The following is a 23318-nucleotide window of genomic DNA, read 5'->3' as shown; positions in this document are numbered from 1 at the left end:
TAACTGGCATTCGTGAGTTTGTGTTTAAATTTATTATTCTTATACACCTTTTTAAATAAAGAGGCCACAAGGGGGATGCCTGACGCTCGAAGATGATTACGTTCGACTGTGCTTCAATGCTTTGTTTAGACGCTGTTTCAGTGGCGAAGTAGCGTTTTGCATCTTTATCAGGTGCTCAGATACAGCATTCAAAGTGTGTTCTACTAATATGGCTAAGTTCCGAAACGCAAGTTTACTTGCAATCTTCACACGACGAAGCGTCCGTCTTCTCAGCCACTAGACTCGGGTGTTTCAGCGAGCGGCAGAAAGCTTGAGAACATTTCAAAAACCTATGAAACTCTGCTACCTGATTCTGCACTCCAAAGGAACTGGATTTTTGACATTGATATCTCTTCTTTTTTTGTGTTTTCCTTGCTGGCATGCCCTTAATGCGTGAATACAGCAGTGACGCTCAAGGCATGTGCTCGGCCTGTGCGGTGGTGTGTGCGGAGTGTGGCTTCGAGTATTCATTAGACACATCGAAAAGAATGGTGTGTGCAGATGAGAACAATGTTCGACTGTTGTACGCAGTGCGCCAGTTAGAGAAAGGACATGCAGATGCGTCACCAGCTGTGACGTGATGAACATGCCTCCCCCTTTGCGTCATTCCGCCTACGGCAGAATATCGTCTCGGCTTTCAGCAGCGGCTGGAAAAGTAGCATCGAAGTCGGTGGTTAATGCTGCTGCAGAAGTTCGTGCTGTGGTGGGGAGAGATGAGTGCGGTGTTTCAGGTGATGGAACATGACAGAAGTGGGGGCATTCTTTTCTTTGAATCGGTGTGTGTCTGTGATAACTTGGGCACAAAAAAAATTATCGATGTTGTGGCACTTTCCAGCACATGCAAGGCTTGCAAAACTAAAAGCAAGTTGAGCCCAGGAAGTGTTTCATTCCAGGAGTGGAAAGGAAGTCATACTTTCTGCCAAGCAAATCGCAAAGATAGTGCAGGTGGTATGGAGACGGTTTGCTTGTATGGAATATTTGAGAGGTCACAAACAACGAGAGGCTTCAAGTACCTGGACTACTAAGCGATGGTGATTCCAAGAGTTATGCCACTGTAGGGGCATGTATGGAGATAACAGCGTCAAGAAACTTAAATGCATTAGGCATGTCCAGAAGCGTGTTGTCTGCTGCGTGAGAAAACTCAAAAAAGCTCTGTGTTGACTTGGTGTTAAAGGAAAGCCAACTGATGCCCTTATTGACCGCCTGCAAAACTGCTATGGGATCATCGTAAGAGCTAACGTGGGAAACCTTTTGGCCATGAAACAAGCCATCCTAGTCAGCCTCTTTCACTGCAGCTCCACTGACAAGCAGCCAAGGCACGGCCTGTTCCTTCCTGGACTGACCAGCTGGTACGGGTACAAAAGTGTTGAAGGCCAAGGGAAGTGTGTGCACAAAGGAGGGCTTCCAAATGCCGTGCTGAACAGAGTGGAAGCTGTCTGCAGTAATCTATGTTATAATGAACGTCCATCTAAGTGTTTGCATGGCAAAACACAAAATGCAGATGAGTGTTTCAATGAGCTTAATTGTGGCAGTGGGCCTCAAGGAGGTGTGTAAGTCATGCCTACAATGCTGTTTGCCTGTATGATGCTGTGGCACACTTCAATAATGGCATAAGCACCCTGGATGTCCTGAGAAAGGCTGGCATTGAACGAGAGTACCTCACGACAAGAGTATGCATTGCCAGAGACTACCAGCAAATGCAGATGGCTCTACGCATATCAACTGACAAGACAAAATGGGCTAGGAAGAAACAATGGGCACCCACACGAACAAAAGGAGACCCTACTGCATCTCAGGAGGGCACAGCTATGAGCATGGTGCATTTTAGACCTGCATATATATATATATATATATATATATATATATATATATATATATATATATATACAAGGATTTCAAACACAAGGATTTCAAAACGTGTGAAAGATGTGAAAATATATATATATATATATATATATATATATATATTTTTTTTTCACATCTTTCACACGTTTTGAAATCCTTGTGTTTTTCCAAAATGATTTTGCCCCACCTCATCTTACACAAACTGTGTAACGTTTTTCTGAATGGATATTTTGAAATGTAATTTTCGCCACTAATTCCCCATATACAGATATATGCAATAAATAAAATAAAATTTGAATCTATTGAAGATTATTTAAAAAACATTGTTTTGAAATAAATGTTGAAATAAACAATTTTTTCCACTTTGTTAAGTTTTTTAAAAATTGCTTTCTCAGTATTGATTGCATTACATTTATCCTAGTTCATTGCAAAAGTCACACATTCAGCTACACAAATGGCAAAGCTTTCCTCAGTTCAGCATTCCAGTAGCTTATCGTTGCTAGCGCGACTAGCAGCTTTAACATATTTGCAACAAAAATTAACTCCCAAAAATTGAACCAATTTTTGTACTTTAAATAGTTGGATAAGTTGAATGATATGTGCTTAATAAAAAAAAGGTTACTATTGTTCTAGCTGCTGATTTTTAAAAAGTTTTTCAGTGTGGCCTCGCACCTTAACCTGAGATAGCTTGTGTTGGCTGCAGCACAAGATATAAGTTCGAAGTAAGAATAGTAACGAAGTAATGTAAACCCTGACCACAGTGACTGGCGTTTTAAGCCAACTGCATTCAACTGAGTCAGAAATCTGATGGGTGTGCATTCAGATTTGTCTTTACTACTACCAATATTTTTTTTCCTTTTTTTAGGTAGGTTAATGTTGCCATGAAGCGATGCAAAAGTACTTACAATATTTTTAACCGTTTGCGCCGTTAAAAATATTGTACCATGAAGCGAGCACGAACACACGCAAAAATACAGGCAGCGCTGGTCATGTCTCCAATTTGTAGTCGACAGCAATTTCCAACCTTAAATGCAGTAAGGCAACACGAAGTATTGAATGATTGAAAAATATGGAACTCTTAAAATGTATCTCACTTACGTTCCCAGGACGTGACAAGTAATATCTACGAGGAGTCTAGGTTAAGGCAGATATAACGTCGTGGGTACGTCTTTAGCTTTTCCATGAAAAAAGGTTGGTAGATAAGACGTCTGAGAGATTTTGCTTTGGTACATAGACGTTCAGACTTAATCTGGACATCTATGGGAGGTTTGTGGTTTGCTGGGGACAGTCCAATTGGTTTCTGGACTTCCATTTGGACTCGGGAATCCAATTGGAAAGTCCAATTGGTTTCTCAACTTCCATTTGGACTCGGGAATCCAATTGGGGAGTCCGACTGGTTTCTGAACTTTCAACTGGTCTTGGGAATCCTATTGGGGAGTCCAATTGGTTTCCCTCATTCGAACTGACTAGTCCAATTTGGTCCTCAGCTTCCAATTTTGGTCCCGTTCGCTCTGCCATTTCAACTGAATTATCCAACTAGTTCCCGGGACCCCATTGGCTTCATTCTTTTCGGTTGACTGCCCAGTTGGTCCCCTAGCTATGTTCCAAACTAATGGTCAAATTGTGTAAATGAAGAGTTGGTTCCTCTATTACCAAGTGGCTAGTCCGCTAGCCAGGACCGCTATAGCCTTGCTCCAAATGAACAGTCCATATATAATATTGCAAGTGAGCCAGTAGGAAGGTCCAACTCGATGCTCCAGAAGATGCACGACTGGAAAATTTCCAATTGGAAAAAACCAATTGGAAGCCAATGGTTGCCTTGATTTGGATCAGAATATTGCTCTCTATAAACACAAAACTGGGAAGTAAGGAGGTTTTAGTAAAAAGGTATGAGCTGCTTTATCTACTGCATTAATTTAATCATTTGAACTGTTGCTACCAGCATGAATCAATGAAATAACTTTGCTCAACGGACAAGCGCCACTGGCTCCAGCTGCAGTGACTCATAAATGGGGTATATAAGTTGGAGCAAAAGTATGTTCTGTGTATATATATTGACTGTGTCTGTGTTCCTTCTGTGTGATATTGCAGGCTTGTTTGTCTTCACTTCCCTAAATGCTTCGAATTATCACAACTGCTATTCCCATGTAACAATATTAGCACTAAACGCACACCATCTCATAAACTCCTGCGAAAAATCCACTTGGTTCTACACCGTTCGAATAAAACTGCATCTGAATGTGAAATGAACTGACTGGTTGGTTTTAACCAAAACACGTGCGCTGATGACGTACGTCAAGAAATTTCTACTGGATCAGACCAAATGTGGTCTTTCAATGGGGGTAAACCACGCCTGCCCAATTGGAACTGACCATTTTGGTGTAGGCCAATTGGAGGGGTCCAAATGGTATTTTCCAATTGGTATTCCCCAATGGTGTCGAAAACACATTTGGAAATATCCAATTGGTTCCAGTTGGAAATTCCCAATTGGAACCCAATGGTTTTTTTTACTGGGTTTGTGTACTGATGCGTGCATGAATAAATACATGTGTGCAAATTTTGAAACGGCACCCGATAACAATCGAATTTTATACTCTACTGACTATTGCGTCAAACAGAGAAAATAGAAAAAAAAATTCACTCGGCCTAACCGCACGTTTGTTCGGGCCACGGTGTAAGAAAGGTTCAGGCTCAAATTTCGCACTACGGTTCCATTTGATAGTCACTTTAGTTTTATGCTATATTTAGGTGGCGTACTGATTAGGTCCAAAATTGTTCAGAAATGACCGGCTGCGGCGGCGGTGAACCAAAACCGAAAGACTTAACAGCAATAGTGCCCCTGGCGCCATATCTCAACGTCTCGTTTCTCCGGTGAGAAATTAGCCTTTTTTTAAATGTCGGTGGCTTTCTGTTATATTGTCACGTTGTAGTGACGGCAGTCCAGCGGTCACGAAAACACCAACAAGACTTGGAAAACGAAGCTCTTTATTTGGGCTGACTTGCGCCCGCAAAAGAAGTGAATCACTCGGCGGCGGCGTAAGCAACAAACGTGCTCGTCAGTCGTCGAACTACGAATGCCCGCTGCTCGCGGCATCGTTCCATTTAAAGCCGGCAAGGAAACTTCTAGATAACAGGTCGCGATCATCTAGAGTAATCTGGAAACACGTAGATGCAGCTGTTCATGGCTGTGAACAATCGTGATTAGACCGGTCGCTTCTCGCGTCACGAACAAAAATGAGAACACCCCTTTTCTGCGGCCTTGCGCGAACGAACGGACGCTGCAATGATACGTGGCAATGTAAACAGTGTCCGCAGCGATTGTGGAAAACTATACAGAGATATCGTCTCAAAAGTGGTTATAATTGGAGGCGCATGATGTGAGGATGCGGCGCAAAAGGTTTGGTGCCGATCGGATCATTAGTTAATTAATTAGAGCCATAAAAGTGTCCAAAAATGGGCGTGGTTGGGCCAGGAGTGGCGCAAAATTTGAATCAACGCAAGAGCGGTGCCACGTGACACACCAAGTGATGTACCACGTCATTGGCTTACGTGCGGGGAAAAGTGGGCAGAGCACGGTGTAAGAATATACTATACTTGTAAGAATATACTATAAGTATATTCTTGCACCGTGGGGCAGAGCCAACACCCTCTAAATTGAGAGGGTGTTGTACAGTAATGCGTATTTCCTTTCCTAAAAAAAAATTTTTTTGTCGTGCAGACTGTGGAGACACAGAAGTGAGCAGGGTAGCTATTTTGTTGCCCGTTAAATTACGTGGAATCGCTCGCAGAGGGCGTTGTCCCTGGCGTAAGCAGCTGCCCCAGGTTGTCCTCTATTCGCGGAATTCTGTGGCCACAACCAACTGTATGAATACATTAATTAACCCATGGCCCTCAGTCCCCATCGGCTGCGGAGCAATTGAACAAGGTGGAGGTCAGACCTGTGACGCAGCGGAGACCGCTATTTAGGGCAGGTAGTGACCGCAGATCCGGACCACAAGAGCGAAATAACTAGAGCAGGCAGAGCAGAACCAGGAAGGAAGGGAAAATTGTACTGTACCATAGTGCTTTTTTCTGCGCTTCTGGGGCATCTTCACAGACGTTCTCTCCATGGTTCTATCCCCAGGAGTTTTCTTCGTCGACGTCGTCCACCTCTAGTCAGTGGTCGGTTGCCCTCAGTCCAGGGCTCCGCTGGTCACTGCCGCCCGTTCAGCTCGCGGTACCAGGCCTTGTTGGTCTTCAGAGCAGTCGCTGGACAGCAGTCTCCCAGTGCTCCCCATTCGGGTTTTGTATTTTGGGGACCACGTCTATGTTTTGGCAGGCCTATGATAGAGTGGGTTTTTCGTCGCTCCAGGGACATTTGTACGCGTATATCGTAGGGTGCATTTTGTTTAGTGTATGTAGGTCTGGGTAAGAGCCTGTCTGTAATTGTCTCCAAGTGACAGCTTCCTCTCTGTTGAGAGATATGTGCGGCGGGGGATATCGCATTCTCCTGCCTCTATAGTTTTCTTTTATGGCCGAGTATTCCTTGGGTGCTGGCGCGACGCGGTATCGTCGGAAGCCCGGAAAGTAATGTATCCTCGAGCCATCCTGTCGGCCTCTTGGTTCCCCGCCACCCCCGTGTGTCCCGGTACCCACACAATTTCGTGTGTGGTCTTGTGTGTGGTCTTCTTCGTGGTTTTTAATTCTGTCGCTCGCTGCGAGGAGTACAGGAAGAGTGTGACGACATATCCTGCCCTTCGTGTTATTTTGGCAGACTGTTTCAGAGTCCGTGAATATTGTTAGCGACATCCAGGTTCTATAGCCCGCCACCACCGCTAGAGGAACGGCTACATCCTCGGCCTCTGCACAAAACACGCTCCTCAAGACACGACCGTGTATGCAGACGCGTCCTGCAGGTGGAGACACCAAAATCGCAGTGGCCACGGTGGTCGATTCGTCTCTACGCAAGTGACCAGCGCGTCTAGGCGAGACTGTGCGGCTGCAGAGCAGGAGCAAAATATATTCAACAGTTTCGCAAGGGAACAGCCGTTCAAAATTGGTAGCGAAGTGCTGGAAGTGGTAAGGGAATACGTCTACTCAGGGCAGGTATAGTGGCCCCTGATCCGGATCATGACAGGGAAATGACTGGAAGAATAAGAATTAGGTGAAACGCATTTGGCAGGTTCTTTTAATACATGAATGACAGTTAGTATCAGTAAAGAGAAAAATGCAAAACAGCTGCACTCACCTTCACTAACCTATGAGGGAAATACGTGGAGGCAAATAAAAAGGGTCAAAACTTAAATTGAGGGCAGCGCAGTGAGCTATGGAAAGGAAAATCATAGGGGTACAGTTAAGAGATAGGAAGGGGGCAGAGTTGGTCAGGTAACAAATGAGGGTTAATGACGTCCTAGTCGAAATGGAGAGAATCAAGTGGGCTTGTGCAGGGCATGTAATGTGAAGGCAACATAAGCTATGGTCGTTAAGGTATAACGGAGTGGATTCCAAGAAAGGCCAAGCGTAGCAGGGGGCGGCAGAGAGTTAGGTTGGTGGATGGTTACCGCAGCTGGCACAGGACAGCTTTAATTGGAGATATATGAGAGAGGCCTGTGTCTTGCAGTGGGCGTAGTGGGGCTGATGATGATGAAGAGCAAGAGCATTCTGCAATAGCACGTACTTGAACTTACCATGGACAACGTTTTACACGTCCCCAACCAAGCTCTACGAACTAAAGCGATGGGAACGGTGGATAGCTCTTTTCCTGACGGGCAGTGAGCCAGCAGTCATGTCAGGATTTGCTGCATGACGTTCGTCAAAAAAAAAGAAAATAAGGCACAGTATACAATTCCCTGCATTCGCAATTTTTCTCGTCACCTGAAAAAAATCGAGCTACTCGGCAATGCGGTCCTGGTATCTTCTACTCCCAGTTAGCCTGCCCTAAAGCACGTCCACTAGGAACCACGGAACGCGCCTGGTAGCGCGCGCCCAAGCAGCTGTGTTCATAACCTCAACCTGTGGTTTGGTCTATATTCGCTAAACGGGTCACTGTGTCCGCGATAGCATACGTGAGAACAGGTACCCTATAGAGACAGTGATCAACTGCCACCTGATCTTCGCTGCAGGGACCCCGAAATTCAGAAACCGCGTTACCAGAGACAGAATTTAAGTTGATGTGGACAAGTCACAAACGCTAATGTTAGCATTTTTGATATGAGCACAGAGTTTTCTATCATGTGTACTGCGTGTTGCACTTGCTTGATATAGCCGTCAGATCGAGTGATTTCTTCTAACATACGAAAAGTGGTAGACGGCGCCACTGTCAGGAACCAACCTCCGCTATCATATCTAAATAAATAAAGCGAGTGAACCCTTTCAAATTACTTGCAGTCGTTTATAGACTTTCCTCTTGCGTTAAGCCACCTTAGTTGATCGTTGCGTTTAGAGTTACTGTTCCTTCTGTTCGGTGGTCCTCCGGTGTCTTCGCTATTCTTTTCGCGGTTCTTGCTATTCATCTGTTTCCTCATATCGTTTAGCAAGGTTATACTGTCTTCGCCGGGAACGCTGTTCTGAGGCGCACTGACATCTCGCGGTCGTCAATACCTCGGCAGCTGCAAAGGCAAATATTGCATCGGTTGGATACACGAAGTTGTTTTCACGAGTACGTGGACTGGATACCAACCACTAAGATGTGAGTGATGAAAATGGTATTCTACGACCGCTGGCAAAGGCGCTCGGCCGGACGACATGGAGGGGATCGTAGGATACGAACCCGAAGAGATAAAAGTTGGTAGTCATCAAGGAACAGATGCGGACGAAAAGCAAGCTCTGGATCCAACTTCGCTTCAGCGGATTCAGGCGCATTCCAGGAATGCGGTGCGAAAAGCCAAGCGAGAGCGGCAGCTATCGGGCCAGAATGATGACGCGAAACATGCCAAGGTGAGCCCAAGCCAAAGCAAAGGTTTTCCGGGACCTCCGGCGCTGGAAAGGGGAGATGTCGTGGCAATTATCACACCAAGAAGCGTTTTCGGCTTGGCAAAATATAGAGCGAGCGTATGGAAAGTTGCAGCAGCCATTGCACCAGCCACTGGCTGGCCCGACATAAATACTGAGATCAAAGTCAGGCTAACTTTGGAGCGGAATATCATCGTGGCAGGGACAAAGATTATGGAAGCTGCTCGCCTAATCCTCGGAGTGCAAGCGATAGTGTTAGACGGGTGAAAATATCGGACCTGCACGTATGTCAAACCCCCACAGGACACGTGCAAGGAAGTACTGAGGAGCATTAATCCAGAGGAAAGTGAAGACATCCAAAGGAATATCAGAGCCAAATGGAAATAAATCCGGGCTCTAAAGAAATTTGGAAGAACGGACACAGTGGCGACACCTTACCGGGTAGCAGAGTTCTCTTTTACGTATACTACAACGGAGGGGAAATGCCGTGCTACCTTTACAAGAAAACGACACAGGCGTGCTGCGGGTGTCGAGAGGTGGGCCACAGGGCCGACGTTTGTCCCAACCCGGAGCTAATGCGATGTGAACTGTGCGGGACATCGGGTCCTGTGGAGGCACATGAATGTGTAGTGCGCTCTCAGCGTGTAACGGCTAACACAATGTTAATAGACGCCAAAGGCAACAACGCGGAAGTGATTAGGCGACTGCAGGCAAACACTTAGCAAGCGGCGAGAGTGATTAGCAGGACATCAAGCCACAAGCGTGGATCTTGAAAGAAAAAGAAACCAGAAAATTAATACAGGCTTTTATTGTGAGCAGGATACAAAAGTGAGAAGAACAAGTTGGACGCCATAATACGCAAAGTATATCAAGAAGCACTTCGTATCCCAGAAGGAACAGAAAGATTACTACACATGGGTATTCACAATACTGCACATCAAATTATTGAAGGCCATTCGATACCGATATCGCAGACTAGGGCTCCCATGGATTTAGTCTACGGAGGACAGAGAGAACTTGTGAGACCAGGTTAGAAGCAAGATCGAGGTGCAGCCCATTCCGAGAAGTATGCACCCCGAATTTCATATGAAAAGAAGGAAGGCTATGGCGAGCGCCTTCAGAAGAAAATGGGGCGCGAGGGAAGAGGCAATTTACTTGGACACGGCAGAACCGGTCAACGGGATAAAAACGATAGCATGCACGGATGGCCAAGGGAAATTAGTTAAATGGGGCATCAATTCGATGCTAGGGAATCGCTCAGGCTGACGAAGCGGCGATTGCTTTGGCGATGGTTTCCGGGAATGTCTCGTGTGCAATTACGGACTCCCAGACTGCATGTCGTAACTACACGAGAGGAAGGATCGGTAAGCACACAAACAAATAAAGAAGATAGAACTTTAAATCCAGAGTCACATGAACTCCAGCACACTCTGCGGATGTTGTAAATGAAGGCGCTCACACCGCTGCCCCGCGCGCTATTACCCCGGGTACCCCAACATTCGCGGGAACATAATTATTCTGAACCCCCATTAAGCTATAGGGACTTAATCCAACATTATGAGATTGACGAGGAAAGTATACTCCGAACCGCACAAAAATCCAAACAGGAAGCAAGGCATCATTTTAGAGAAATTTCAATGGAATACTTGTATAAATCCCGTCAAATTCAGCTATATTGACACGAGGATTGGAAGTAGAAGAAGAAAGAGATCGCAGCCGCTAGAAGTAGACGACGCTGAAGTGTAGGTCCGTTTCTCTGGTGCCCTCGTTCAGCCGCTGCAGTTCCTTTTCAGTGTAACAACTGTTACACATCTGGTGGAGCAGTGCTGTGTACGCTTCCCGACCTGCGTACGCCTACGAGATAAAGACGGAACTCACACCGGTCCATCAGCGCCCAAGCCGCCGCCTCCGCGGTGAGTCACCTGAGTTCGGGCCTCTTGCCAACCCGACGAGGATGACGCAGCCTCGACCGACGGTCCCACCGGAAATGGCCACAGACAGTAGGTCCCCGGCGCCCATCCTCTACCACACGCCGCGAACACCGCCATCTTTTCACGGCGACGTGTACGAAGATGCGGAAGACTGTCTAGACACCTTCGAGCGGGTCGCCCGCTACAACGGCTGGAGCGACGACCGTAAGCTCCATAACGTGTATTTTGCGCTCGAGGACTCCGCTAGGACATGATACGAGAACCACGAGAGCAACCTGTCCACCTGGGAGACATTTCGCCAAAATCTCCTAGTTACATTCCCCAACGCAGACCGCCTTGAGAAAGCTGAAGCTGCGCTTCGCTCCCGTAACCAGCGGACTAACGAAAGCGTCCGTATGTATGTAGAGGACATGACGCGCCTCTTCAAGCGTGCTGACCCATCCATGGCGGAGGAGACGAAGCTTCGCCACCTCATGCGCAGGGTCAAGCAGGAGCTTTTCGCCGGTCTTGTGCGCAGTCCACCGCGTACTGTTGCCGAATTCCTCACGGAAGCGACTACCATGGAGACGACGCTCCTGCAACGAGCCCGGCAATACAATCGGGATGTAAGCACGCTTGGGCCCGCTGTTTCTTCGATGCCGCTAGGGAGTGATGCGGCCGTTTTACGGGACCTAATCAGTTCGATCGTCAGGGAGGAATTACAAGCCCTCCAGCTGCCTCCCAGCGCGCCGTCTGTTACATCGCTGTCTGAAGTCGTCCGGGACGAGGTGCGCCTAGCAGCACCGCAGCAACAACTGCCTGAGATCCCACCTATGCCTATGCATCTGTCCTCTGCCGGGCCCCAACGCCAGGCTACGACGTGAATACCGCGACTCACGCAGCGCAGCAGTCTGGTCTTTCCCGTGTGCCTGCTCGACCAGCTTATCAGTGGCCACGGAAGTGTGATGTGTGGCGTGCACCGGACCGGCGGCGCCTTTGCTACCACTGTGGTGAGGCGGGACATCTTTACAGGGCCTGCCCGTACCGCCGAGTGGGTCTGCGTGGTTTCGCGCCCGACGACCCTTGCCCCCGGAATGGCGAACGACCATTCGAAATTGAAGCTCATCTGTCGGCCCGTCAGAGGCCTGGGACATACGGTCGCTACGATCCTAGGTCGTCATCTCCGCTGCGTTACCGTTCCCCAAGCCCTCGCCGAGACGCCGGCTACCCTGAGCGGCGTTCTCCCAGTCCACGTCGGGAAAACTAATTCCAGCGGTCTCCAGAGGCAAGGCCGCTGCTGTCGGGAAAACTGAAGATCCTCCGCCGCCGATATACCGATACGCTGATTCCTCACCGGGGCAAGGTAGCGACAGCATCCGACGCGCTACTTCTGATTTGTGTGTGACGATTGACGGAACTGACACCATCGCTTTACTTGATACTGGTGCTGACTATTCAGTGATGAGCCACACCCTCTCCCAGGAATTGAGCAAAGTTTTGACATCATGGTTGGGCCCTAGCATTCACACGGCTGGAGGTCACCTCATTGGCCCGGCCGGAAGGTGCACAGCCCGAGTCGGCATCCGCGGTTTCGTCTACGTGGGTGAATTCGTCGTCTTGAGCGACTGTTCGAGAGATTTGATCCTGGGCCTCGACTTTCTACAGGCAAACGGTGCTCTGATCGATCTACACGAGGCGCGAGTCAGATTTTCGACGAAGCAAGCCGTGGCGCACAGTGACACAGAAGGCCCAGGAGTCAACGCTCTGCGTATAGTCGAAGACGTCGTAATGCTGCCACCACGGTCCAGTGTGCTGGTGTTAGTGAGGAACGACTCGTTTCACGACTACGAAGGTATTCCGGACAGTCCCCCTTCGCTGTTGCTCGAGAAGGGCGTGGCTATCGCGCGCGGTCTTGTCGAACTGAATGACGGCTGTGCGACAGTTTTTCTGACGAATTTCACGAATGAAATTCAGCACCTCGTCAAGGGAACGGCCGTCGCCTTTCTCGACGCCGTGGATAGGTTGCCGAATGTGTGCCCCATACAGCTGAATCTTCACGACGATGCCGCACCAAGTAACGCCCTTCAGAAGGTTAAAATCAACCCGGAGTTGTCACCTCATCAGAAGAACCTTCTGTCATCGCTGCTACTTGATTTTAAAGATTGCTTCGCGGCGACCTCCAAGGTCGGACGTACGCCGGTAGCCAAGCATAGCATTGTCACCGATTCGGCCACGCCACCAGTTTGTCAGCGTCCATACCGCGTTTCGCCTAAAGAGCGCGAAGTTATTAGAATGCAAGTCGATGAAATGCTTGCAGACGATGTTATACATCCGTCAACCAGTCCGTGGGCGTCGCCGGTGGTCCTGGTGAAAAAGAAAGACAACACGTTGCGATTCTGTGTTGATTACAGGAAACTGAATAATGTTACCAAAAATGACGTATACCCACTCCGGAGGATCGATGATGCCCTCGACCGACTCTGGGGCGCCAGGTTCTTCTCTTCCTTAAATCTGAAAAGCGGATATTGGCAGATCGAGGTGGACGAGCGAGACCGCGAGAAAACGGCTTTCGTGACACCCGACGGTCTGTACGAATTTAAGGTGCTCCCGTTTGGACTTTGCTCCGCTCCGGCCACGTTTCAACGCATGATGGACACTGCATGTCTTAGCTGGTTTGAAGTGGCAGTCGTGCCTTGTGTACCTGGACGACGTGGTCATCTTTTCGTCTAGCTTCGAACAACACTTGCAGCGACTGCGCATTGTCCTTCAAGCTCTCCAGTCTGCACAACTAACTATCAAGCCAGAGAAATGCCATTTCGCCTTCGAGGAGCTCCGTTTCTTAGGACATGTTGTCAGCGCACAAGGTGTTCTTCCAGACCCCGACAAGACTTCCGCCGTCTCCAGTTTCCCACGCCCAACCGACAAGAAGGCCCTCCGACGTTTTTTGGGCCTCTGCCCGTATTACCGCCGCTTTGTTAAAGATTTTTCTCGCCTAGCCGAGCCATTGACTGCCTTGACTCGAGATGACACACCCTTCGTATGGGGAAGTGCCCAAGACGCAGCCTTCGAGGAACTCCGCTGCCGCCATCAAAGTCCACCAATACTAGCTCATTTTGACGAGAATGCGCAGACTGACGTCCACACTGACGCCAGCAATGTCGGCCTCGGAGCGATCCTCGTACAGTGGCAGGACGGCGCACAGCGAGTAATCGCTTACGCGAGCCGCACACTTTCTCGATCGGAGCAGAACTATTCGACGACAGAAAGAGTGCCTTGCCGTCATCTGGGCTCTGAGTAAGTTTAGACCTTGCATCTTCGGCCGACCGTCTCGTGTTGTCAGCGATCATCACTCGCTATGCTGGCTAGCCAGCATTCAAGACCCTTCTGGAGCCTCCGTTTGCAGGAGTACGACGTTACGGTCGTCTATAAATCGGGTCGGCAGCACCAAGACGCGGATCGACTGTTTATCACGAGCGCCCGTGGAACCGGCTACGCAAGACATCACCGAAGATTGCCCTATTCTTTGTGCCATTAGCATCGCCCGTATGGCGCAGCTTCAACGAGCAGATTCTGAGTTGGCGCCACTCGTTAAGTATCTGGAGGGTTTGAATGCTCATGTACACTGCAAACCGAAAAACACCCGGATAGGAGTAAATGGCTCATCGCGTAGCGCACTCCCGAAAAGGGGTTTTTATACTCCTCATAATAGGAGTATATCGTCTACTCCTCTGCTTGAAGGGGTACTTTCGGAGTGCTAGAAGGAGTAAAGTGTTACCGCTCTGCAGACGGGAGTTTATTTAGGAGTAAAGTTGTGATCACAAAGGAGTTAGCATGGCAATTAATAGAAGTATTATATACTCCTTTGCAGCTACTTTTATAGTACATTTCAGGAGTACGTGCCTGTTCCTTTTAACTAGTTTTGACAGGAAATTTTTGGAGAAATTTTTCTTACTATAGGGTTACATTTATGATTCCCAGACGAGTATATTACTTCACTTGATGCGGAAGCCGATTTGAAATAAAGTATTTGTATGGAAGGCTCATTTTAGAGCTTGATATTCCAGGATAAATGCGTCGATGAACTTACAGTGATTTATTTCAAACAATATTTTATTGGGTACAAAACATTTGAGACATGTGTTCGGCAGCTTGCTTTCAACGGTTACAGAGAACCAACGTCTTGGTCCCTGTAGAAAAGAAGAGTGCCTTAACCCACGCTGTCTTTGGGTACATAATTTAAATACCCAAAGGAATGAAAATAGAGATGCCACACTTGAAAGCAAGGAGGGAACCTTGAAATGCTTCGCTGTCAACATACAGGCTCCTTCTGAAAGAAAGATTAGAAAAACAAATGCATCAGAGGAATTGCACCTCTAAGCTTGAAGTATGACGTGCTTCAAGTGTAGAAGTCAACGTCCCAAAGCCGCGGTCAGAGTGCACTTTTCAATAAAGTAGGTATTATTGAAGTTTAAACGTTTTTCATGACAAAAGATTAGCTAGCAGAACATAGTAGGTAATCAACTAGCTAATACATACCTGTACCCTGTCGGATGACAGCGGCTAAACGCGGTTTTCAGGGAATCACAAATTCCAGAGAGCCGCTTTCGTAAACGTTAAGGCAATACGGCGAATGGGAAGCAGCATCGATAGGGAACGTTTTTTCCGCAAAGCATAAAACTGAAAAAAATAAAATGGTCTTACTGAGGCACTTGCGCATTCGCGCTGCCTTTGGCTGCGTTCCTGCACCGAAAGAGGCCTCGAGATATTTTTTTTTTACTTGTCAGAGGTTCCTCATGCTTTTCAGGCACCATATCAGAACCAATTACTGAAATCAAAACATGCAAACAAAAGACAGCGCTTTACATACACACAGCGGAAGCTTACATGCAATTTCCTTGATGGGAGAGCCCGCAGCTACGCATTTTCAGGACGTCCTCATTCTGTGTATAGGCCAAAGGCAGGGCAAGGGTGACTGACATAGCAGGCATTGTTAGGAATAGAAAGCTACCACCAGACCCACCCTCCCGCCGCCAGCTGTCTTCTGTTAAGCTTTGCCCTCACATTCGTGGCCAGGGTTCAAAAGAAAACATTCTACACAGGTCTATGGCTGGGAAAGGAATATACTTTCGGGAAAGAACGCCAACCAAAAAAAAAACATGTTTGGGAATCTTCTTGGTTCTTTCAGCAGGTGTGACTGCGAGTGAGTCACAGCTTGCCTTTTTTAAGCCTTCGGTTAGTCATCCGCCGGGTCACTGATCGTAGACAGTTGATGCAAGGATAGTTCCCTCGAAGTCAGTCTTGTCAACCCGCGCTTCCTTCCTTGTTCATTTGTTTGGCATCCGCTTTGTGCTGCTTAAGTTTTTCTGGGAAATGCTTGCTTTCGCCAATGTACTACGTCCAGCACGAGCAGGGGACCTCGTACACTGGCGTATGCTTTATTCTTTTTCTTTCGCTGCCTTCCTGGGATCAGCAGTCTGAACCGGAACGCTTGCCTCCACGAGTTTCACATAATGGAATGTGTTCGGAAACTGCACGCGAAGTGGAAACTTCTTTTAACATTTTTCAAATGCGAAGAGCTTACAAGATACCACATTTTGGAACTAGACGCCTAACCATCCAGAAAAGGCAGCGTTCAGTATGGTTGAAACCTCATGTCCGCTGCCGAAAATCGCTGCAACGTTAAGATGCCACCAACTCGGAAAATGTAACAGTTTAGCTAATCTCCGTGAGCGCTAAGGCGTCGCCATGTCCTGTGCTATGACTGAAAAGAATAAAATCGCTTGCATTGTTTGCATAACAAGGCCCTCTTAAAACACAGGAAAGGAAGCAACCGATTAGGGCACGGTTCTCAGCACTGTTCGTAATAACGTGACAAAAATTCACAGACCCCAAGGCTGTGCATTTTCACCTGTCATTGCCTGTACAGCTTTTCCATATTCATGGGGCGTGAACGCATGAAGAAAATTTGGTCCCTAGAAGAACTGACCGTACTTCCAGCTGTACATGTTAGCGTAACAGCCACGACTGCAGTGCCACACTCTTTTTTTCAGCCGCATGCAACAACAAATTTCTCAGATACTTACTTCATGCCTGCTGTGTGAGTTGGCTCCACCGGACCACAATGAAGCCTTTGCTGTTTTGCTGTTCTCGTTAAGCCTTTCATCTCAGCGCACCCGTGGTTCACAGCAAGTCTGCGCACACTGAAAAGGGAGCGGCGTTAAGTGCATGCGCGTCTATGGCATCAAAGGAGAGTTTAATACTGCTTACCAGAACACACGACGATGATAATCCGGTCTTTAGTATTGTTGCAATACAGCGAAAGAACGAGGGGCCGACGATGTCGAGAAAACTGGTGCGTCACACACACACCGCCATGTCGGCGCGGCGAAACGGCAGCAGCCAACACTTGTATGCAGCGTAGACAATGAATGACTAGCCGCTGCTTCTGCACATATTGCTGGCTTGAGTGAGACGTCCATTGCAGCACGTTGCTGCTAAGGTCGATGATGTCCAGTCTTACGTCACGACAAGAGCGCGCAAAGGAGCGGGTGGCAAACTGGCGGCTTCGGGGAGGTCGACGCTCACACACCGCCATGTTGGCTCGGCGGAGCTCGGCTGGCTAAGCCTCTCGCAGACTGTCGTCGCAGGCGATGCAACACCAAGCGTTCTCCGAATACACTGGGGGCTTCACAGGCACTGTCTGTGGCACACATTGGTGCGCGAGGTTGCGGCGATCCGGTGTCTTGTAACATGACAAACGTGCGTGAAGCAGCAAAAGCACAGGCGAGCAGGCAGCGACGACAGAGCCGGCGTCGTCACCTGCAAGTGCAGCGAACCGGCAGCTGCCACTAGGCGGCGGGCAGACACTAAGGAGTGCATAAAGGGCCTGAAGGAGTATTGAAGCCGACATACTCCTTCTTGGAAAAGTAGTAAAATCATGTAAATGCTTTATTTTACTCCTCGATTTCGCGACGGCAGTAAAAAAGGAGGATTTCCTCTTTTTTACTACTTAAAGTCGATTGCGCAATTTTCAATAAGGAGTTTAAAAGCGGACACTAGCCATTTATATTCCTATTTGGGCGTATTTGTGTTTACAGTGTACGTCGTGTTTCGCCGTGGAGTCCTCTACAAGCGCAACTTTGACAGCAACAAGGAGACGTTTCTGCGTGTTGTGCAATCCCAGTTACGCTCCGAAATCTTAAGCGCTTGTCATGATGAACCATCCGCCGGCCACTTGGGGGTCAGTCGCACACTGGCAAAGATTAGGCTTAAGTATTACTGGCCCAATTTACTACCATCCGTGCGTAGATACGTAACAACATGCCGGGATTGTCAACGGCGCAAATCTCCTCCTCTGAAGCCAGCCGGCTTTCTGCAGCCCATAGCACCACCAAAGACCCCTTTTCAGCAAATTGGCATAGACCTCCTCGGCCCTTTTCCGAAGTCGTCCAGAGGAAAACGGTGGATTGCGGTCGCGACAGATTATTTGACCCGATATGCTGAGACCACGTCACTTGCAAACGATAATGCTGCTGAAGTCGCCGACTTCTTCGTCCACAACATCGTCCTGCGTCATGGCGCTCCTGCAGCTATCATTACTGACCGTGGAGCTGCATTTACGGCCCGCTTCACACAGGCTGTACTCAAGCTCACGCACACCAGCCGTAGACGTACAACGGCCTACCACCCGCAGACAAATGGCTTGGTGGAACGCCTCAACAGGACCTTGACCGACATGCTTTCCATGTATATTGATATCGAGCACAAGACATGGGACGAAATTCTTCCATACGCAACATTCGCGTATAATACCGCGCAGCAAGAGACGACGCAGTTCACTCCGTTCGAATTAGTCTTCGGTCGACAGATTACCACCCCCCTGAATGCTATGCTACCCGTGGACCCCCCTGACAGTGAGAGTGAACTTGATGTCGACGTCGCCACCTATGTTCAGCGCGCGGAAGAAGCGCGGCAACTGGCCAGACACCGCATTCACCGTAAGCAGCAGATCGATGCTGACCGCTACAACCTTGGACGCCGCTACGTTACCTACAACCCAGGCGACTATGTGTGGGTTTGGACGCCCGTTCGTCGCCACGGGCTGTCCGAAAAGTTACTGCGCCGCTACTTCGACCCTTACCTTGTTGTCCGCCGCCTCAGCGACGTAACGTACGAAGTTGCACCAGCCTCGCCAGCTCGTTCATCGCACAACAGCAAGCGCAGCGACGTTGTGCATGTGGTGCGAATGAAGCCGCACTACAAGCGACCCCCCGAGTGACTTTCCGGCTGCATGTAGTCATATTCCGTGATGTCAGACTTGTGGTGTAACTCTTGAACACTTTTTCTCCCCGATATTCGGTCTGACGGTAACACCGCATCGGGGCGATGCTCCTGAAGAGGGGGCAGTGACACGAGGATTGGAAGTAGAAGAAGAAAGAATTCGCAGCCGCTAGAAGTAGACGACGCTGAAGTGTAGGTCCGTTTCTCTGATGCCCTCGTTCAGCCGCTGCAGTTCCTTTTCAATGTAACAACTGTTACAATATGTTAACAAATTCGTACGATCCGCATCGCACCTTCTGCTGCGAAATGGCTTACTTAAACTATATTGTATGGGCATGCCAGAAAAACCCAGCTATACAAAGAATCAATCAAGAAACAAATGAGGACTGGGAGACGGCTCTGTCCAGCTCACATTCGGAAGATCGGCTTTTGCAGGTGAACCAGGTAAAAGCGGCGGCAAAAGCTAATGGGCTCCTGGAATGAGGGCCCACCCAACCATTCTACACATTAAACGTTTTTCTCTCCCTACCTGTCTGTATTTGGCGCTCTTCTTTGGCTTGTCACCTCGTTATCTCCACTGAACCGGTTGACGAATTCTGCAGCTCTCTTCGCGTTGCTGTTCAGCTCGCCGTGCACATCGTTTCGCTTCAGAATCTCTCGAAGGACTGGCTTCATCGATGACTTACCGTTTGCTGCACTGCACCTTCCTGCTGTTGTCGTTGTTCACCTCGTAGAATGGCGCATAACCAAACAGGGGGATCGGCCAAGAAGTGGGGGAGCATAGAGATTTTTTTAGATGAATTTTGCCTTGGGAAAAAATAAAGAATACTGGGGAAGAGAAAAGTCAACAGAAGGCAAAAAGACCAAAAAGAAACGTAAAATGCATAACGCACGCAGAAGATGGCCTCTGTGAGATTTGTAGCCGAGAAATTAAAAAAATAATAATAGCAATAATAAAAAATGATAATGATAATTAAAAAAATGTTAGCAAGGTAACCGACTAGATTCCAGTAAAAAATCTTGAATGGCGGTAAAAACAGACCTGTGGCTGTATCCAAGAATGGTGGCGCCAAACTACTATATTATCGGGCTGCTCAAACTAAGGCCAAGCTGTTGCAGTGGTTGATCTAAAAACCGTCGTCTCATCATGGAGAAGGGTCCACAAAGCAACAAGAAATGGTCTGTTGATTCTTCTTCACCACAGAATGCGCAGATGGGAGAAAGCGCGAAACCAGACCTGTGCAAATAAAAATTTAAGGGTGGAATCCGGCAGCGCAGCCTAGTTAGAGAGACCTCAAGTTGTCGTGAATGACATAATTTCCTGCTCAACGAATATTTATGATGCAAGAAATCATCAGATCTTAAAACTGATCCAGATATCATGTTTAAAAAAATACTTCTCCGAAACCTCGATGCTGTGATCCACGCTGTCGCCGGGGCCATTGAGGGCAACGACTTCATCCTTCGTCTCTTTTTACTGTCATCTTCATGTGCACGCAACCGCATTTCTCGATGATGATGATATCCTCAGGCTTACTGGTTTCTATAGTCGGGTACAACTTAAGAAGGCAGCGGCTTTTCCCCGTCAAAGGATCCCCCTCCAGCCAATGGCGTCGGCCGATTTTCATGACCCTGCTAGGGTGACAATGCAGGGAGTGGCAGATGAAAGGGAAGTCTCCTCTGTCCATAGTCGGGGATAGACCCCTCTCTCCATTGTGGCACCGCTCCCTGCATTGTCACCCTAGCAGGGTCATTAGAATCAGCCGACGCCATTGGCTGGAGGGGAGTTCTTTGACGGGGAAAAGCCGCTGCCTTCTTAAGTTGTATTCGACTATAGACCACCTGCTAACCTTCACCTCCTTGTTCTTCATCTCTCTTCCCATTGGTTGCAGCTGGTGCGAGGCTCCTCGCAGCTTACCCAGTTACTCCTAGCCTTCCTCCTCAGACTGGACAGCTTTTTTCGTTAGCGAGGCATCTATTTCTAGTGCACTGAAAATAATTTCAAGGGGTAAGACTCTTGCTGCAGTATACCCATACTGAGCTTAACGTTAAGTATCTTTTGTGCTGGAAGATGGCATGATGTGAGGAAAAAGAAGGACGATTCGTGTATCGAAGCGCAGTGTTTTGAGAGCACAACAACGAAGACAAGCGCTGGCCGTGAGAGACGACAAAGCGCACTATGGTAAGCTGTCTTAGTCGCTAGTTAAATGGTAGCTCTAAACCAAACCTCCAAACTGTTAGATTCAATTGATTCGCCTGCACTCACTGCACCAGTTCTGTAAAGTTCTGCAGCGGTGCCGCGAGCGTGCAGCCTCATTACGGCAGTTTTGGTACAGCTTGGCTCTAGCTGTTTCCGTAACGAACGGTCGAGAGCAGGCGTGGTTCGTTTGCTAGCCTTGGCGTAGCCAGCAGATTGCATCCGGCAGTGTGCCGCCCACCTCAACAGCCGTCAATATCCCGAGCCGCTCTAAGAATTTTCAGACAGCACATCGCAGGGAACTGTTTCCATGAACCGGCATCGATGCATCCTCGAGGCAGCTGACGCTAAACGCACGTGTGTTTTTTTATTGAACGCATGAGATGCGCGTGCCGAATTACCTCTTACGCGGTTTTTACAGCAACGTGCATCATGCTACATGCACGTGTTTGCTTTTTAATTCACATACCCTTTGTCAAGTATTGCTATAACCTTATTGGTCTAAGTTTTAAGCGCTGGTGACGAGTCCGTCGAGAGGTTCAAGGTGCCGGTGAGGGCCTCTGTACCCTTTCCTCCGTTGGCGCCTTCTCGGATGTGGAGTCAAAGATGTTCCGTACGAGTCAGGTCCGAGTGGGGCACCGTTCTCTCTGACGAGCGGAATAACTAATTCGAGTCTATTCCCCATTTATCGTGCAAGACATCGTCTGCTTCTAAGTCGGCTGCCGCTACACGATTTCCGCACCGACCATTGAGCAGGTGCAGTTTTCCTGAACCAGAACTGCATGACGTCTGCACCTTCCTCAGAAGAATGGTTTCATGCAAAGGGCGCCGTGTTGCACCGCTGAAACGAATAGCGAAGTGCAGCACCGCGAGAACGAATTCACGCAGTGCAGACGAATCGAAATGACCTTGTTGTGTACTCCTGTATATTATGTTTACATTTTGTTTGCTCAGTAGGATTCTACAAATTAAAGCTCTATAGCTATAGCTATTGCAACACTTTGTTGTAGATAAGCATCCCTTACTAATCAATCATTCCGCCTAAGCAAATTTCAGTTCCACAGCTTACCATTAGCTCTTGCATCGCATCGTTCCACTCCTTATAGTATGTTCGATAATCGTGAGTGTAAAAGGTAATTTCGAGCATTTGAAGACGCCGCTGTTATAAAAACGTTAACTAGAACGCTCGTCGATGCATTCAAATGCACGAGGAGCAGTAAATTTACAAAAAAGGTCTCAGTATTGTAGTAGTAAATGACATGAGTAATGACAGACAGTACAAATTAAGAAGTTACGAGAAGAGGGATACAAAGGACATCATTTGCAAACCTCTTTTGTTGCTATAGGCTAACCTCATTGTATTTTTCATAAGCATTCTTGCCTCTGCGTGCCTGTCGAGACAGAAGCTTTTGTGTGGCTTAAGGCATTTCCTGTGGGTTGAGGTTTCTCGATTCCAACTTCGTTTGTCGCAAAAACCCGGATAACATTTGTTGACTTTATTAATGCGAAAGCTATATAAAGGTCATCAACAATTAAACTCGGCGTAGTCGTCGTTGACCGCAAAGGTGGTATTTTTTTTAGAAAAGGAGAGAGTGCATTAACTGTCTCAACTCGGTGGACACCTCAACCGCGCCATAAGGAGAGAGGTGGAGGAGGGAGCGAGAGAATATTGGCAGAAAGCGATGCCGTAGTGGAGGGCTTCTAAATAATTTTGATCACTTGGGGATGTTTAACGTGCGCAGACATTAGTGGTTTCGAGAAACGTAAAATGGCTCAGTAATAACTGTATAACTTCTTGGTGGACACCTGAGTTCAGCCATGATAAAAGGGAAGAAGGTGAGTGTGAGAGAAGAGAGAAAGAGGTGCCGTAGTGGAGTACTCCGCAATAAGTTCGACCACACAGGGATCTTCAACGTGCACTGACATCACACAGCACCGGACTTAAATATATTAGATGACATCTCCTTATGACCATGAAGCGAATCATGTCGTTTGTTTTGCGTTCGAAATTATGCTTCTGCGCCCTTTCAATAAGAACCGCTTCCGTGCTTCTGTTTCGACGTCAAGAAAAGGAGAACAAAGTGTAGGCGTTGGAGAATGCACGCTGACCGAAGGCA

The 23318-nt window shown here is 48.0% G+C and overlaps 1 pseudogene; it reads left to right on the top strand.

Annotated features, from left to right (window-relative positions):
* The first annotated feature begins 92 nt into the window (after positions 1 to 92).
* On the top strand, positions 93 to 1893 carry LOC149338944 (uncharacterized; annotated as a pseudogene).
* Positions 1894 to 23318: the final 21425 nt, after the last annotated feature.

The sequence above is a fragment of the Amblyomma mixtum genome, chromosome 6 (assembly GCF_055824585.1).
Source record: "Amblyomma mixtum isolate Tamu chromosome 6, ASM5582458v1, whole genome shotgun sequence".
Taxonomy (NCBI): Eukaryota; Metazoa; Arthropoda; class Arachnida; order Ixodida; family Ixodidae; genus Amblyomma; species Amblyomma mixtum.
Note: the sequence above shows the minus strand (reverse complement) of the source record. Positions and strands in the feature narration are given on the sequence as shown.